The 16,925-nt window shown below is 36.5% G+C and overlaps 1 protein-coding gene across 1 annotated transcript in view; it reads left to right on the forward strand.

The window, feature by feature from the left end:
• arhgap27 (Rho GTPase activating protein 27) overlaps positions 1 to 16,925 on the forward strand; it is a 45,907-nt gene that overhangs the window by 5,571 nt on the left and 23,411 nt on the right. The gene's annotated exons all lie outside the window — the stretch shown is intronic.

Genomic DNA, 16,925 nt, shown 5'->3' on the forward strand with positions numbered 1-16,925 from the left:
ATGGTATGGATAAGTTTATGGGTAAAGTTGACAGGTGTGGTGGGATGGGTAAGTTTAAGGGTAGGGTTAGGTGTAAGGGAAGTGTTAACAGTGTAATTAAAAATGTACACAGAAATTAATTACAGATGCAGGTAATTTTTCAAATGTAAGTACAATGTAAAATATACACAATGATTGCAGTGTACTGATTGCATTCATGCATTGTATCAAATTATGAATTGAAATGTTCAAATGTTCCAATTGTTTAACTAGCCTACTTCTGGCTATTATTTCATATGTCATGCTTTGCATGGTTATTTATTTTATTTTAGCCTGTGTTATAACCTATGGTTATAACAGGTGCTCTGTCTCGGAGGGGGAAGTACATGTCTATTCTAGAATGTGGATAGGCCTATTCATAACGTTAGCCTGTTGATTTAGCCAAGATTTCATTTCAGAAAGTAATGATCATTTAGGCTACTATCTTAAAAACATGCACGTGACGAAGGTTTTGTGATATCGACCTCATTACGAATTTTTTAATAATTTAAAGAAAGTTTAACCACTCAAGAACTGCCTTGCGAGTTTTGTAACAACGAAATGTTAAACTTTCCTCATGTCATAAGTTTTGTAATATAGACCTGCTTATTATAGATTATGTAAACGTATGTAAATGGCTAATAAAAGTAGTAGGAGAGTTCCATCCAATCATAACCGCTCGCGAACTACTGTTGCTATAGTTACATCCTCACGAGCCTAGTCTTGTTGTTGTTGTGTGTGTGTGTGTGGTTGGGGCATTACTTTCCTTATGTAGTAATATGTAAAATTAAAGTTCTTTAAACTGGTCGTAAGGTGTAAAATTAAGAAATTGTAATTGTGAAGAGTCAAACAGCCACGTAATACGGTGTGGGGATCAAATATGATTGCCTAGCTGTTATTTCTGCGTTTGAAGAGCTGTAAATTACCCAGAACTGTATTTATTAGCAACGTTTCGACCCTGATCAAACGCCCAGTCAGACTCCATTTCTGGAGCTCCCTAGCTGCCAAGTGATCTGCATGTCAATGGTTTGCTTGTCTGTTTTGTGTGTACGGCCGCAGCCGCTGCCCCTCACCGGCACCGAACCGGCTTCTCCACCCGTTTCATCTACCACACCGGTAAACAACGCTCTACGCGGTGCGTATGGAAAACTTTTATTTATCTAGTAAAGTAGGTACAGAGTTTATAATTAATTACCTAACGTTAGTTATTTTTTTAAGAGAGTCCAAACGTAAGCCTGATTTGACTGTGTAGGGGGAAGGGGTTTTCAACCATTCTATCAGTCAAATGAAGAGCACAACAGGTTAGGTGAGTTGCTGCCAAGTACCCTTATGAGTATGAGTGGCACTGGGAGGTACACTACTGTACCAGGCGGTTACAACCACTCCCACAATCACACCTGTTTCCCTGCGGAGTGACTATTAAAGCACACAAAAGATGGATTCTAAACATCAGTGTTGCTCTCGGTTGGAATATAGTTGCAGTTTTTTGTAATCTAAGTGTTCGAAGGCGGGAAGGTTTCACCTGTGCAGACACCTGAGGTATGGCAAAATAATCCTGCGCTTCCGGTCGGGATGCAGTGAGGAATCTGACAGAACTGAGGTGATTTGACGGATAAAACTATCGCCAGCGTCACTGAACGAGACACTACACGGGTAACACTTTACAACATACACATTAGTTAACATGAACTAATAACGGCCTGCACTTATAAAGGATGTATTTATCTTTGTTAATGTTAATTTCAACATGTACTAATACTTCATTAAACATGTTAACATTATTAATGCTCTGTGAACTAACATGAACAAACCACGGACAGCTGTATTATTAGCTAATCTTAACAACGATTAACTAATGCTGAAAAAAACAGTTGTGGAAAGAAACCATCTAAAATACACTTTTAAGTGTTGCTTTCAATTGCACTTCATGTACTTGCCTATAGATTTCAATTACATTACATATATTTTTAAATAGGCTACTGTATTCTCAAAATTATTATTTTTTCCTCACTTCAGCGACACACACCACACTGTAGTTTTATTCTTAGCCTGGTTGGTTGCTACGGTTAGGGTTAGAAAAACAATAAAACATTTTTTTTTGCTATGATATTGTACCATGCTTGGATGTATGTTGGTAGAACAATGCTTTAAAATGAACAGGCATGGTACTGCTCAGCATGGTATACAGGTCAATGACGTGAAGTTTACATTAAAATGCTTTGTTCAAATGCACTCTTCAGTTAGTGGTTAGTCAGTTAGTCAAGGGTAAGTTCACCTAAAAATTAAAATTAGACCATGATTTACTCACCCTCGCCAGAAGCTACAGTTATTTTAGTCTTTAAAGTATATAAATATATTTTTCTTACACAAACGCACCACTTCGCTTCAGAAGGCCTTTATTAACCCCTGGAGCTATGTAGAGCTGTTATATGATGATAGATACACTTTTATGGACTTAAAAAATAACACAACCATTCACTGCCATTATAGAGCTTGGAAGAGCCAGGATAGTTTTAATTTAACTTAGATTTTATTTGTATAAAAGAAGAATGTCATATATAGGATGACTTGAGGGTGAGTAAATCATGGGCAAATTTTAATTTTTGGTGAACTAACCCTTTAAAATATAAAAGTCCCATTTACAAAAACAAATGTCATGACTGAGTCAAGCTCTCAGTGTTGCTCTTAGATAATTCATAGCTGCATTAAATGCAATTCTCTGTGCATGAATCCCTGAAGTGTCCATTTCAGCAGGTTTGTAAGTGCGGTCTTCTCTTTTAGTGTGGTGGGACAGCACAAGAAACTCTGGAGGCCTGCCAGTGAAGTTTTGGTTTCCATAGTGATTGTGGTTTCAGCAGTGGCATGGCTGAGGTGCCATTCAGTTCGGCGGGCACAATGCGTAGCGCTGGTTTGCAGTCCCGGATATGTAGGTCAGCTTATGCTAATGCATTTCACACAGCGCAGTGCACTGGAAGACCCCAGATCCTTGTGCATGTGCACGACGGGAACTTCACGCATGAGTGCGAGCAACATAGGTGGAGTAGATTAGGATTACAAGAGATGCAAGTCTGTTTGTGTCTAATCGAGTTTACAGAGTCAGAGATATTGCTTTTGTCAATGAATCTGGAACCTTGAACCTACTTAAGGAACAGATATTGCAGTATTTATCATAAATTATTTATTTGTGCACATTATTAATGTTTTTTAAATTCACGAGCCCTCAATCTTTGATCAAAATAACTTCCCCTCCCTCGAGCAGTGACATCTCTTTTGCGAGGGCGGGACAACCTGTCACTCACATGAGATCGACCAATAGCAAACCACAACCATCCATCAATTCCCCATGGACATAATCAAGTCTCAAACTTTTTTTTTTTTTTGCTTGAGAAGCCGTTTCATAATAGAGAAGAAAAGACTATCACAACTTCCGTTTCATGCCAACTTTAAAATGTGTTTGTGCTTTGCAATAGTAACACTGGTGCAATTACAAAATTCCCATATTATAAAATAAATATTAATGACGTGATTTTACCAATGCAAAAAGTTAGCTGTTAATTTATGCTGTTGTTGCTGAGTTGTGTCTCCTGTAGTGTTTAATTCTTTCGGCTCTTGCTAGTCAGTACTGATGTGCTCATTAATGTATTTGCGCTTCGTTTAGTAATTAGGACGGCATTTTATAGGTGGGACGTCTAATTTTAGCGCAGTGTTGCAGCCCATTTCTCTAATGATGCATATTTCCACAACATTTCCTCTGGCAACTCATTACATTATTATACAAGTATATAGACACCAGATCAATTCGTTTTAAAAGAAGTGTTCATTCAAATAAAATAGGCAAATAGTTTAGTGTATGAGCCATTTGTTACGTTAATTTGTTTAAGTTAATTGTAAAATTTTCACACCACAGTTCAGTTTTATGACAAAAATCTGATTAAACATATATATATATATATATATATATATATATATATATATATATATATATATATATAATTATTATTATATTAAATGATTAATTATATTATATTTAGTACTGTCATATTCGATTAATCACGATTAATCGCTTCCAAAATAAAAGTATGTGTTTACATAATATACTGTAGGTGTGTGTACAGTGTATTATTATATATATATATATATATATATATATATATATATATATATATATATATATATATATATATATATATATATATATATATATATATATATATATAAATATAACAAATTAATCTTAAATATGTATGTGTGTATTTATATATAGATAATAATTATACACAGTGGTACACATATTATGCAAACACATACTTTTATTTTGGATGCGATTAATCACAATTCATTGATTATTATATTATATTATATTATATTATATTATATTATATTATATTATATTATATTATATTATATTATATTATATTATTACCAATTTCACTGACAGTAAGTTTCAAAAGGATAAATAAACACGTACCTAAACTTCCCCAACAGGTGAAGTGAGAAGAAAGCACTCAAGAGCTCTCAGTTCTCTTTTGATGTCTGTACATTCTGTGGGATTTCTGGTGTGAATAGGGGAAGTTTTGGTCTTTGCTATTAGAGAATTAAATTCAAAATGCAGCACAGAAGTGCAGTGTTATTCTTATTCTGTGTCAAGCCTTCAAATGCATTGACTGGACTGTAGACTCTTTTATGTCCTCCTCTTATAGTGTCCACTCTATGATTTGTAAATTGTGAAGCTATGTCAAAAACAATATATTCATGATTATGTCTTGCACGTAGAGCAGAAACAATTACCCGAGTTACGCGAGTTGCGTGTTTTTTTACTTACCAGGAGTCTTAAAAAGAACTGGTGTGTTACATATAATCAGCCCCATGTTGTTAAAAAGTATATGTGAGTGTGTGTAGTATGAATGAAATTTGGACATACTACATCCGCCATGTTGTCAGTTGTGTCGGTTCACTTCCATTCTCCTAACTCCTCTCCCGTGGCCTTACGGGATAGTGTCTATTGCGCACTTCAGAAAATAGTAGTAGTAGGTTATCCATAAAAGCTCCTTCAGTATTATCTACAGCTGTCACCTTCTCCAGAGCTCATTTACCCTCCTCCATCCCCAATCCCTCCACTCTTCCCGTCAGGATCTGGTATTCTGACTCCCCTTGAATAAGACTAAATTCCTGAATTTTTTGCACAGTAAATATTGACATTATATTGATATCTGCAATACATTAAATGAATGCTGCTCTCACTGCTCTTATCCACGCTATAGGCTGCATGGATGCGCAGGGAGTTCTTGCCCAGAACAGAACTCTATGCTAATTGTTAATCATCTTTGATGATAGTGGTCCTGACAAAAGTAGGCATATTCAGATGCAGAATATGATTTTCTTTCTGCTGTGAAACACAAAAGAAGATATGTATATGATTGGCTTTTGAGACCAAAAGTTTCAGGAAAGAATTGTAGAAATAAAGTTATTTATTCTCAATTTAAATTAAAAATGTTGATCATCTTATGAACTCTCAGAGGCCAAATCAGTAATATTGAACTTCATTGGCTCTTTTGTGACACGATGTCATCACACAAGAACCATTGAGGTTTGAAAACCTTAAATGTCTGGAAATATCAGGTAATTATGAATTTTTTTAACTTTTGGTCTAACGGTCACTATGATATAAAGTCTATAGCCTATAGTTTAGTCATGCTCAGCCATTTTTAATTGGCTAAAATGTGTGTCCTTTGTGAATTGTATGAAATTATTATTTATAAAATCCTTTGAAAAGACTGGATAAGTCATGGAAATTCATTGGTCAAAGGAATGGGAACCCATTGTAAGGTTTAATGTTGAACTTGGAGTCACCTCACTCATATATAGTCACCCATGTGAGTATTTTCCACTCTCCTCTCAGAACAGGATGTGAAACTATTTCATCAAGACTGTTGTAGCACATTTTTAGAGTAGACATGGTACCGTTTTCAGGCTTAAGATTCTCATTGAACCCAATAATAAAACCAAAATAAAAATCTGCACGGAAAGAGTGACCAGAATATCACAAAGACTTACCAGTAAACCACCTAGAAACCATCCGGAACACAACTGCATTGCAACAGCTTGCCAATTTTGCAGTGATGTTTTTTTTTTAATGATCAAACATACTTGTTCATAATTCATTAAAGCACTGATGCTTCTTGAAACAGTGTTGAGTTTGGTTAAGGTTGTTGCATTTAATTTCAGTATGTAAATGTGCGCAACACATCTCTTGAGAGAGAGAGAAGGAAAAGGACCTGAGTGTGAATGATGGGCAGATAATGGCAGCAATGTGCTAGGAGCTCTCACAAACCCAGACTTTTAGTATTCAATGAGATAATCGAGGATTCCAGGCCATGATTGGTGATGTAACAGAGAGGGGCTGCTGCTGGGTCCCCTGAATGGCCCTTCTGTGTGTGTGTGTGTGTGAGAGAGAAGAGAGAGAGAGAGAGAGAGAGAGAGAGAGAGAGAGAGAGAGAGAGAGAGAGAGAGAGAGAGAGAGAGAGAGAGAGAGAGAGAGAGAGAGAGAGAGAGAGAGAGAGCGTGTAAGAAAAGTTAGGTAGGAGATCAAGCCGCAGATTCTGCAGCCTCAGTTTCATTGGTCGATATGTAATTTGGTTTAGTAGTTTAGTAATCAGCAGCATGCTGTCCCCTCTGTGCACCCTACAATAAGTTCTTTCTGAATTCATTATAGCTGCAAATTCCTTGGCAGTCCGTATGTTAGTCAGAAACAATGTTTGTTTCTAACATACTGCTGCACACCATATTATGTCGTCTCAGCAGCATTTCGAATCAGATGCTGTTTGATGTGAAATCTGAACAAATGTGTACAAAACAAATTGGATTTCCATATATAAAATGGAAAAACAAGGGAAAACGAGAATTTTGCTGCCTAGAAAGCAATGTAGATGTTGTGGAGGAAATGAATCAAACTTATCAGTCACTTCAGCAATAGTTTTTTTCCTCTACCATGTTTAAATTTTATGGCCTGTCCAACTCAGGTATCAAAATTATCGTTGATTGTTCCAATTATAAATACTGCTTGAGAGGCTGTTTGTGTCCAATTTCTGACTTCATCATATTTATGATAATTTTTATAGCATAAAATTCAGTCAGGCTGACTCAGAAAGACAATTGTTTACTTTGCTGCCATGATGCACAATAGTGCCACAAAAACTATTATTCATAAATGTTCATAATTACGCAGAGCGTGTTACACCTGTCCATTTCACATTCCTGTGCGCAGTCATTAATATGATGACTGTGTGCGAACAGGTTTCCAGAGCACTCCCCCTGTCTTCCAATGGTCAAACGAATAGATAGTCCCACCCCTGAACTCACGCCACTGGTTGAGGAATTGTGTCGATTTTTTTGTTGAAATCATTATACAAATAACAGATGTTTTCTGGAAGTGACTTATAATTTACTGTGAAAAGTAAAAAAACATTTTTTTAATTATCATCATTGTTCTTAGGTATTTTTGTTATCAGTTTTGCACATTAGGATTTTATGTTACATCTTATGTTGTTATATTAATGTTTATTGCATTGTCTGCCCATGGTGGTTTTTCTGTTTGTGTGTGACATGTAGAGTTTAAATATAATAGTATTTACCTCAGCTTGTGGATTTCAGATGTGCCTTTCTCTTTTTGTGGTGGTTGAGAATATTATAAATGTACAAAAATGTACTTTAGTACATAATATATTTAATGAAGTATGTGTTTTTTAAATCTAAATTTAGGTTTAATCCGTAAAACTTGTGCCTACTGTATTTGTTCCACTGGCAACCACAGCTGATTTCATTAATTTCTATAGTTTTGTCTACGCCCTGGTGTTAACTGCAAATATAGTATCTGTTGTAATCCCATGTGTGTACAGCCCCTGTACTGTGTGTGTGTGTGTGTATGTTTGAAACAAGGTTTGACTGTTGTTCACATTCTTCTGTATGGCCCGTGCTCTGAATCATAATGGATTCATGCCATTGATATTTAAGGAGAGGAACTCTTAGCAGATGTCAATCAAATGCAAGATTTCCCTCAGGGTGAAAAAATGAAATTGCAGAGTGCTATACATAGCATAGGACATTGTGTTACACATTAACTGCTCATTTTTGGTGTCTAATCCGCTAATATGTTCTAAGTTCAGGAGGAACTTAATGTATAAGGGCTTTCGCTGAGGTCAGGGGTATCTTATAAGCATGATTACATCCTTTTACACTTTGGTGTTTTTCTGTTTTAGTTACTCAACTCTCAGGTGATATTCTGGGCATATAGCTGTAGGCTGCTATTTTAAAGATTTGAATAACAAAACGTTTTGTGAATAGTAATCCCTAATACTGGCTTGTGCGTTTTTAGTTTAGGACTGTTCCAGGAACTTTTTATGTCTAGCCTGTCTCACTTTCAGAGTTTGAAGGCTGATCATGATATTATCCTTACATTAGGATCGCTATTTTTCTCTCAACCACAGACGGGGAAAACAGCATTATTTAAAATTTGCAAATACAGATTCTATTTCACACAAGGAAGTTTTCTTGTTTGTCGAAAGCTTATGCTTGGATGAACAATTGTTGAGTAATTCCCCTGTGTATCCCAAATATATTTCCTGCTTTAAACATTCACAGTGGAACTGTTGATCAGAAGTCACAACAAACACAGTGGCTTTGTCTTCTGACCTTTATCGTGCTACCACATCATGGCATGTAAAATGCATGTTGTTTTACCTGTCTACCAGCTTTCTGAGGCTTGTATATGTTGAGCTACTCTTGTGTCTATATTTAATGTTGAAGTGATTATTAAAGGCACAGTATGTAAGATTTTTGGATTAAAATATCTTCAAATCAGTAGAACAGTGTTATATATTTTGTTGACGTGTGTACTTTATCCCCGATGTTTCCAAGAATGTTTAAATACAGAGAAATAACCCATTTTAAGCAGGATACGGACAGATTTGCTGCCACTAGGGTGCGTCTAGATTTCTAGGCTATATAGACCCAGATGAAATGTCTGATACATTCTCTCTGTTCTGTCCAGTGCGTTGCGTCGCTCCAGCTGAGATTTTTAGAGTTGGTCAGCTAAATAAAACAGCAGTGTGCCAAATACGAGTAGTTGTGAGAGCAGATGCCACGAAAATTAATATTTATTACTAGCTATAAATTTGTATTTCTCTGTACACAAATGTGAAAGCTCTGTCTAGGCTCTGCCCTGGTATGGGTTGTGAGTAGGGCTGGGTATCGATTCAGATGTTCCAATTCGATTCGATTTCGATTCACAAGCCCTCAAATCGATTCGATTTCGATTCACAAGCCCTCAAATCGATTCGATTTCGATTCTCGATTCGATTTCGATTCGATTTTGGATTCTCGATTCAACTCAAATGAATATAGATTTAATACAAATACTATAGGTATTTATAAAAAAGAACAGTGAACATAAATGGGTAATTAAAAAGAAATGAAATGCCACAAACCTGTGTATTAAACTTTTTATTTTAGGTACACGAGTAGCCTACATTAAAACAGAACGCATCTCTATATTTCAAATCCATACAATTGTTAAATACAACTTTGATGCAACTTAATTCTAAAAATTTTTTATCTAAGAAGCATTTTATGGATATTGATATATTTATTCTAAAACATAAAAAGTATATTGGATGATTTTTTTTTAGCAATTTTCAGTGCACGACAAGCTTTTCTTGCGATTTTGCCGCTCGTCATGTGTGCATTTACTTTTCATATGCTAGAAATGCGTTCATTATTTTTTTACAGTCTATGGTTAATTCCTGGAGTAGTTGACGTGGTAACGGACAACAATACCTTAACATGCTGACTTAAGTTGACTGTGGACTTACTATTATTTGAGAAAATCTGTTTATAATATAAGCTATTAGGGTTTGAATTATTGATCCTGCACTGTATATGGACTATAATTTGAATATGTCTGTAATGGCTAACTTATGTGCTTAATTGACTGCTCAATTTTGATCCTAATGCAAGGCAAGCATTCGTGTGTATGTGATCTATTTTTAGCGGTTGTGTGATCATGTGTGTGTGTGTGTGTGTGTGTGTGTGTGTGTGCTCGGCTGTGTGTATGTTGTCACATCAAATGGTTCCGCTGATTTTTAGTATTACTACAGTATTTCACCACAGCCTTATAAAGGCGACAATGCACCGGAAGCTGCCATTTAAACACTGAATGGATAAATGATGTGCGCCTCTTGCTCCTTTGTAAGATCACGCAAGGCAAATGGGTGACATCTAGTGGAGAAGACTAGTAATTCGATTTACGCTAATCTTATGTTCAATGTTAGCGGAAATAAATATGGGGGGAAAAATCGGTTTGTGGCCTTTGAGAATCGATTCTGAATCGACCAGATTTTAAAAAACGACTAATCGAAAAATCGATTTTTTTTGCCCAGCCCTAGTTGTGAGCCATTTATTAGTCTGGCTGTTTGATGAGAACGAAATTAAATGTAGTTGGAATAAACTCTGTTAATAATCTGTACAAATGTATCGGACAGATACTATACTGTTGCGCAATGCGCAGAGCTAAGAGCTGAAGACCGCTTGATCTTTGTTTGACCAATCAGCAGAAAGGGGCGCTTTATTCCACCCATGTTGAGATCGAATATTCAAGCTGTTTATCCATTTTGGTTTTATTGATTTTCCATTTGACGGATTAGAACAAAGTGTGATTAAAACAAAAATAAAAATATAAAGAAAACAACTCGAAATTTGTTTATTTATTCTTACAGGGAGTGTCGAATATGTAATAAATGAATGCTTTCTTCGTTTTTCCGTTTAGAAGACAAAAAGGAAAACTAATTATCTGAAGGTACACGAACCTAAGAGCTTGTTCTGGATTGTGTTTGTATGGATATTAAACCTTTCTTCAGTAAACGTCGCCTGAGCAACGTATATCGCTGTCCTTGTCTTCCTGCCTGAGCTACACCGTTACAGCTGCGTTATCCCACATAAGCATGAGCAGAAGAAGCGGAAGCAGCGACTGTGGCAAAATAAAAGTTCTGCTGTTGTCGAGCCGTGTGTCACGTTCGTCATCACTTCAGCGACCTCGTTCAGCCCCACAACACTCGGGCCTGCTCTGCTCCAAACTACAGTAACGTGAATAATCTCATCCATCAACATAATTATTTTCCACCGACCGTGAGGCGAAGACAACAACTCCCATGATTCACGCTCAATCTCAAGCTACTCCTTTGTTTTTATTAGGCGACCTCTAGTGGTGAAAAACTACATAGTGTGCCTTTAAATTAAAATGTAAATCTTTTTCTGAATGCTATCCATGGAATTTTTCTTTTTTGACTTCCAAAGAATTAGCTAAATCTTCTTAGCTAAATGAGTTAAATACGTTCTCTCAAATCGTTTAGTCCCCTTAAACCCCGCCCCTTATTTTGCTACTGAATTTCCAACAATTGTGTCTATTTAAATTTCTGGAGAAAGTTGACTGACACAAATTGATATTTAAAAGAGGATATTCAACAAGAATAATAACAGCGTGAGACTTGAATTTATCCACTGAGAATTAAAAATAATATGAAAAGTGGATGTTGCAGACAAGAACGGCGCTAGTTTGCTATGCCTGGATGCAAGCATCATTTTTCGGCTGTCAGAGGTGTTACATCAAAATGTGAGGAAATTGAGGAAATGTGCTCAGGTCAATGAGTTTTAGAGACTGGTTCTGTTTCGATGAGGAAAAAGAGGAACTTAGACACTTAACTTTGTTATGTTTGTAAAAGTAGCAGATCTCTCTTTCCAGATCTTCATATCATGTATTCATGTGTTTCAGCCGGTATGATATATCCATCATTTATTCACAGCACTCCTCAAACCTGCCTCCATCTCTCTCCATCCGTCTGTTCTGTTTATTTGCCCCCTCCCCCTTTCACTCTTGCAGAGTAGCGCTTCAAGACAGATGTTCATTAGTTGACATCGGCTGCAGACGCAGAGGGTGTGTATGTCTGCATGAGTGTGTGTGTGTGTGTGTGTGTCAGAGAGAGAGTGTACAGCTCAGCCTGTTTACCATGATGCTCGCTATTGGATAACTTGGATTTTGACTGTCGTCTGATCAGCTGTATGGCCGTGCTGACTGATCGGAACAAAGACATGGTGGATTATTACTCTAAGATCCGGTCCAACCACCGGCCCAGAAGCGCAATGCCCCTCTCTGTGAACACGCAGGTATGTCCACAACCCCTTCAGACGGGGTTTCTGGGCACGGAAGTGCTGTTACTGACACTTTGTGGTCATTTTGATATGAGTTGATATGTGTAAAGTTATAAATTGGCATGATTGTTCAATATATTACACTTTGTGTGGTGTTTATACATGAGCATTTCGCGTTAACATGTCAGCAAGTAACGTGGCGCATTAATTGGATTTTGTGCACAAGCATGTTTCTGTTGTTCTCAGATAGGATGTGGTGTCTTCCTGTTGAGACACTCCCTACAAATATAGCAAATGTACTTGTTAACAATCATCGGGTCAAGTGTTTGTCACTGTAAAGTTGTCCAACTCTGTAAAACTTTAAAAAACAGAACAGCTGCAAGGCACTAACTTTTAGCATCTCTGACCGGAAAAAGGAAGCTTTGTTTAATTGTTCAGTCTGCATCGTCCATAAATGTTGTATGTGATAAACTACCTAATGTGTGTGTGCCAGTGCCAGACAGCTTCTCCCTAAACATCCATTGCTTCTTTCTCTTTTGCACTCAGTTAGCCTACTTCTACAATGACTATACAGGTTGTATGGCTGTCTCTGTTGGCCAGCGCATTCAGATCATCTAAATTTATCTCACAAAAGGATGGCATACATTTAAGGCTGGGGATTTCATCACTCCCTTTGCTTTAAGATGTTTTAAAGGGATAGTTCAGCCAGAAATGAAAATCATCTTATCATTTCCTTTCTCCCTTATTATTACAAAACTGCACGACAATATTGACAATATGATATTGATGTTACTACTGAATGTCACGGGACTGTTTGTGACAAGTTTGAATATGCAGAAGCTCAAATGAGATTCGACAGCTACAGCAGATTACAATTCAATGATTCAATCAATTATAGTGAACAAAATTGGGAATTTATTGAATCAAAACTGATATTGTGCTCAAGTAATGGTTCTTCTTCTTATTATCAATGTTGTGGAAAAAATTATTATTATTTTTTTGCTTCAGACTAATATTTTTAGTGTTTTTTGCAAGATTCTTTTCTGAACAGAAAGTTAAAAAAATATATATTTATTTATTTATAAACTATGTCTTTACTGTCACTTTTGATCAATTTAAAGTGTTCTTTCTGAGTAATAGTATTGATTTATTCCCTTTATTTATGTTTTATCTTACCCCAAGGTTTGAATGGCAGTGTATCACAGTTTCCACAAAAAAAGTTTTTAACATTGATAATAATAAGAAACGTTTCATAAGCAGCAAATCATATTAGAAATATTTCTGAAGGATCATGTGACACTGAAGACTGGAGTAATGACTCTTGATCACAGGAATATATGACATTTTAAAATATATAAAAATAGAAAACAGTTCTTTATAAATTGTAATAATATTTCACAATATTACTTGTATGTATTGTTTTTGATCAAATAAAAGCGGCCTGAGTGAGCATTAGAGTCTGTTCAAAAACAAAAATTCTTAATTATTCCGAACTGTCGACCAGTAGTGTATAAGTGAGAAGAAAATGTGATCGCCATTTGTGTTTAATGCCACCTTCATTAATAATGAAGAGTTGGGGTGGGAAAAAATATCTATAGAGCAATTTATCGTTGTCCTTCTTTGTGCGATATGAGAATCCAAATATCAATATTTTAATTAATGAAAGAAGTCACTCTTGTGGCGATCAACACATGAATGAGGGAACATAAGTTAACTAGCCTAAGAAAAGTAGTTTTTTAACAGGATGGCGGACAGCAGTGTGAGTAAAAGAATAGATCCCCCAGCCACATTTAAGTCCAAAGATTGGAAAAACCTGCACTTAACATTTTCACAGGCGTTTTGTTTTCATGGTTAGACCGATATTGTGATAATTCATTATCGCAGAATTGCTGTTTCGAGATATTAACGGTATCGTAACCTGTGTATGATATCGTATTGTGAGGTACCCTGTGATTCCCACCCCTAATGAAGACTTTATAACACAAAGCTGAAAACTTAAATATTCAATGCTTAAAGGGTTAGTTTACCCAAAAATGAAAATTATCCCATGATTTACTCCCTCTCAAGCCATCCTAGGTGTAAATGACATTCTTCTTTCAGATTAATAAAATCTGAGTTCTATTAAAAAATGACTGGCTCTTCCACGCTTTATTATAACAGTGAATGGCTGTTATCCACATGACTCCAGGGGGTTAATAAAGGCCTTCTGACGCGAAGCGATGCGTTTGTGTATGAAAAATATCCATACTTAAAACTTTACAAACTGTAATCTCTAACTTCCGCTAAGTGTCGTATGCACGTCCATGAGCGTATGACGTAGGACGCTCCGGTGAGAATATGCTAGTTCTCACCAGAACCAAGTTTTGTTTTGCTCTATCCTCTGCATTTCCGCGTTCTTCACCGGAACTTGTGCTACGCTTGTGTCCTACGTACGTCATATACTGAGATTACAGTTAGAGATTACAGTTAGTAAAGTTTTAAATATGGATATTTTTCTTACGCATCAAACGCATCACTTCGCTTCAGAAGGCCTTTATTAACCCCCCGGAGCCGTGCGGAGCAGTTATATGATGGATAGATGCACTTTTATGGACTTCAAAACAGAACCATCCATTCACTGCCATTATGAAGCTTGGAAGAGCCAGGGCATTTTAAATATAACTCAGATTTTGTTTGTCTGAAAGAAGAATGGCATATATACCTAGGATGGCTTGAGGGGGAGTAAATCATGGGCTAATTTTCATTTTTAGTTGAACTATTGCTTTAACAACCCAGATCCCCATTCACTTTCATAACACGAAAAAGATTGACCAGTACATTTCTTCTTTTTTTATTTCACAGAAAAAGAAAGTCAATTGTTTATGTTGGTGGCTGTAATCTTCTGACAGAAGTTTCATTTTTAGACGAACTATCTATCTATCTATCTATCTTTAACTCTCGATTCTCATTGCTCAAAATAATCGGGTGTTGTTTGTGGTGGACGTATTTGTGTGGCTATTTTTTGTGATCATTATAATAATAAACCTGTTTCCTGTCAGTTGATGCATGTTGGCAGTTGTGGCTGATTCAGACTAGGTCTGCACCAAGGCTGGGTATATATAGACCAAGGGTATGACATGGTGGCTGGCTAGATTTTATTTCCGTTGTTGTGCTTCGATTGTTACTCTTCTGTTCCCTTTTCTGTTTTGTTTTTCTCTTTATTTCTGTCTCTCTCTCTAACAGACATTTTTCAGGAGAGGTGTGTCCTCGTACAGGCCTCTCTCGAGGCTGAAGGTGAGCTCAGTACTGTATATAGTCATCTATTCCAGAGCCATCTTCACTCCACCTGCATGCACAGGGAACTTCATGTGTTTTTCTGTATCATGTACTGGGTTGTGAAAAAAATATTTAGCAATCTCTGTTGAGCATTGGTGGATGAAGGAACTTTTTGTCATTTTTAAATATTTTTCCACTACATACCTGATGATTTGTATTAATACTATTACTATTTCCAATGCCAGTGTGCATTTGAACAAACCCCTAACCCTATTTACTAAACTTCTGCACGTGTCTCTTCCAGCGCCTCTTGTGCTACATATGCGAATGACACAAATCATGCTGTTTGTTGAGGAGAGGTGTGCCATTTTCACCATTTTCATTTTCAGGTGTGGCAGACAATAAAATGGGCTGAAATCTCACAGACTTCTCTTAGAGACCATAATATCACAGACTTGATAGAGGCTTGAGCCAGAATGTAACCACCTAGCAACCACACAATAATGTGTTAAAAAAACTTTCCGAACAGTGTCAGTGACCTTTGAACACATTCATGAAAAAGAAGTGCATTTAAATGATTGAATTTGCACTTATGTACTGTTCTTCAAATCTTAAAGGTTTTTAAAATACTATTCCTGCAGATATCATAGTATTAGTCTTCATTCTTCTTCACTTTGAAGTAAAAGAGTTGTAAATACCTTTGCAGCAATATACTGATAACGAACATTCAGACACATCCACGCTACTGAAAGCAACGTTTAGATGAATGTGTAAATGTGTGCACCTTTCCTCAATAATAAAATTATTGCACAACAAAAACGACAACGGTGAGAAATCAGCAATTAAAGGATCTGTATGTAAGAAATGTATTTCAATTAATTATAAAATGGCCCTGATATGTCACTAGACATTAAGAAATCACATTCATTTAAAATACTTATATCACTGACTACAGTAGTCTGGCCAGGATCCTGTCATTATAAAGTTGTTGTTGCAGCCCTCAACTGATGTTGATGTTGACATGTTGTGTTTTGGCCTGAAGCTTGAAGTCAGTAGTGTTTCGGCATCCGGGTTGCCAGATCTGCTCTAGTTACCACAGCTGCAGATCTACAAACATTCCTGCTGATCCTGCAGCCGATCTGGCAACCTGGAGTCAGGGGGAGGGGGAGAGGGATACACCGCTCTACAGTCATTTGAAAGTGATCGCAGTACCAGTTTTGGCCACAATCTTACATACACTTCCTTTTAGAAAGCATCTGATCATAGTGATGAAGAAATATTTCCTCCAGCTCTCCAAATCACCAGCATTATGTCAACAGATGAAGTGATTAAACTATTATGATAGTTTGATTATAAAGTATAGACTATAGACTTATTTTATAGACTTATATACTAAAGACATTAAAGTGTATTTTACTGTACCATTAAACGTTTGCCAGTACATTTGGCAGTAG

This window comes from Pseudorasbora parva, chromosome 21, assembly GCF_024679245.1.
Source record: "Pseudorasbora parva isolate DD20220531a chromosome 21, ASM2467924v1, whole genome shotgun sequence".
NCBI lineage: Eukaryota > Metazoa > Chordata > Actinopteri > Cypriniformes > Gobionidae > Pseudorasbora > Pseudorasbora parva.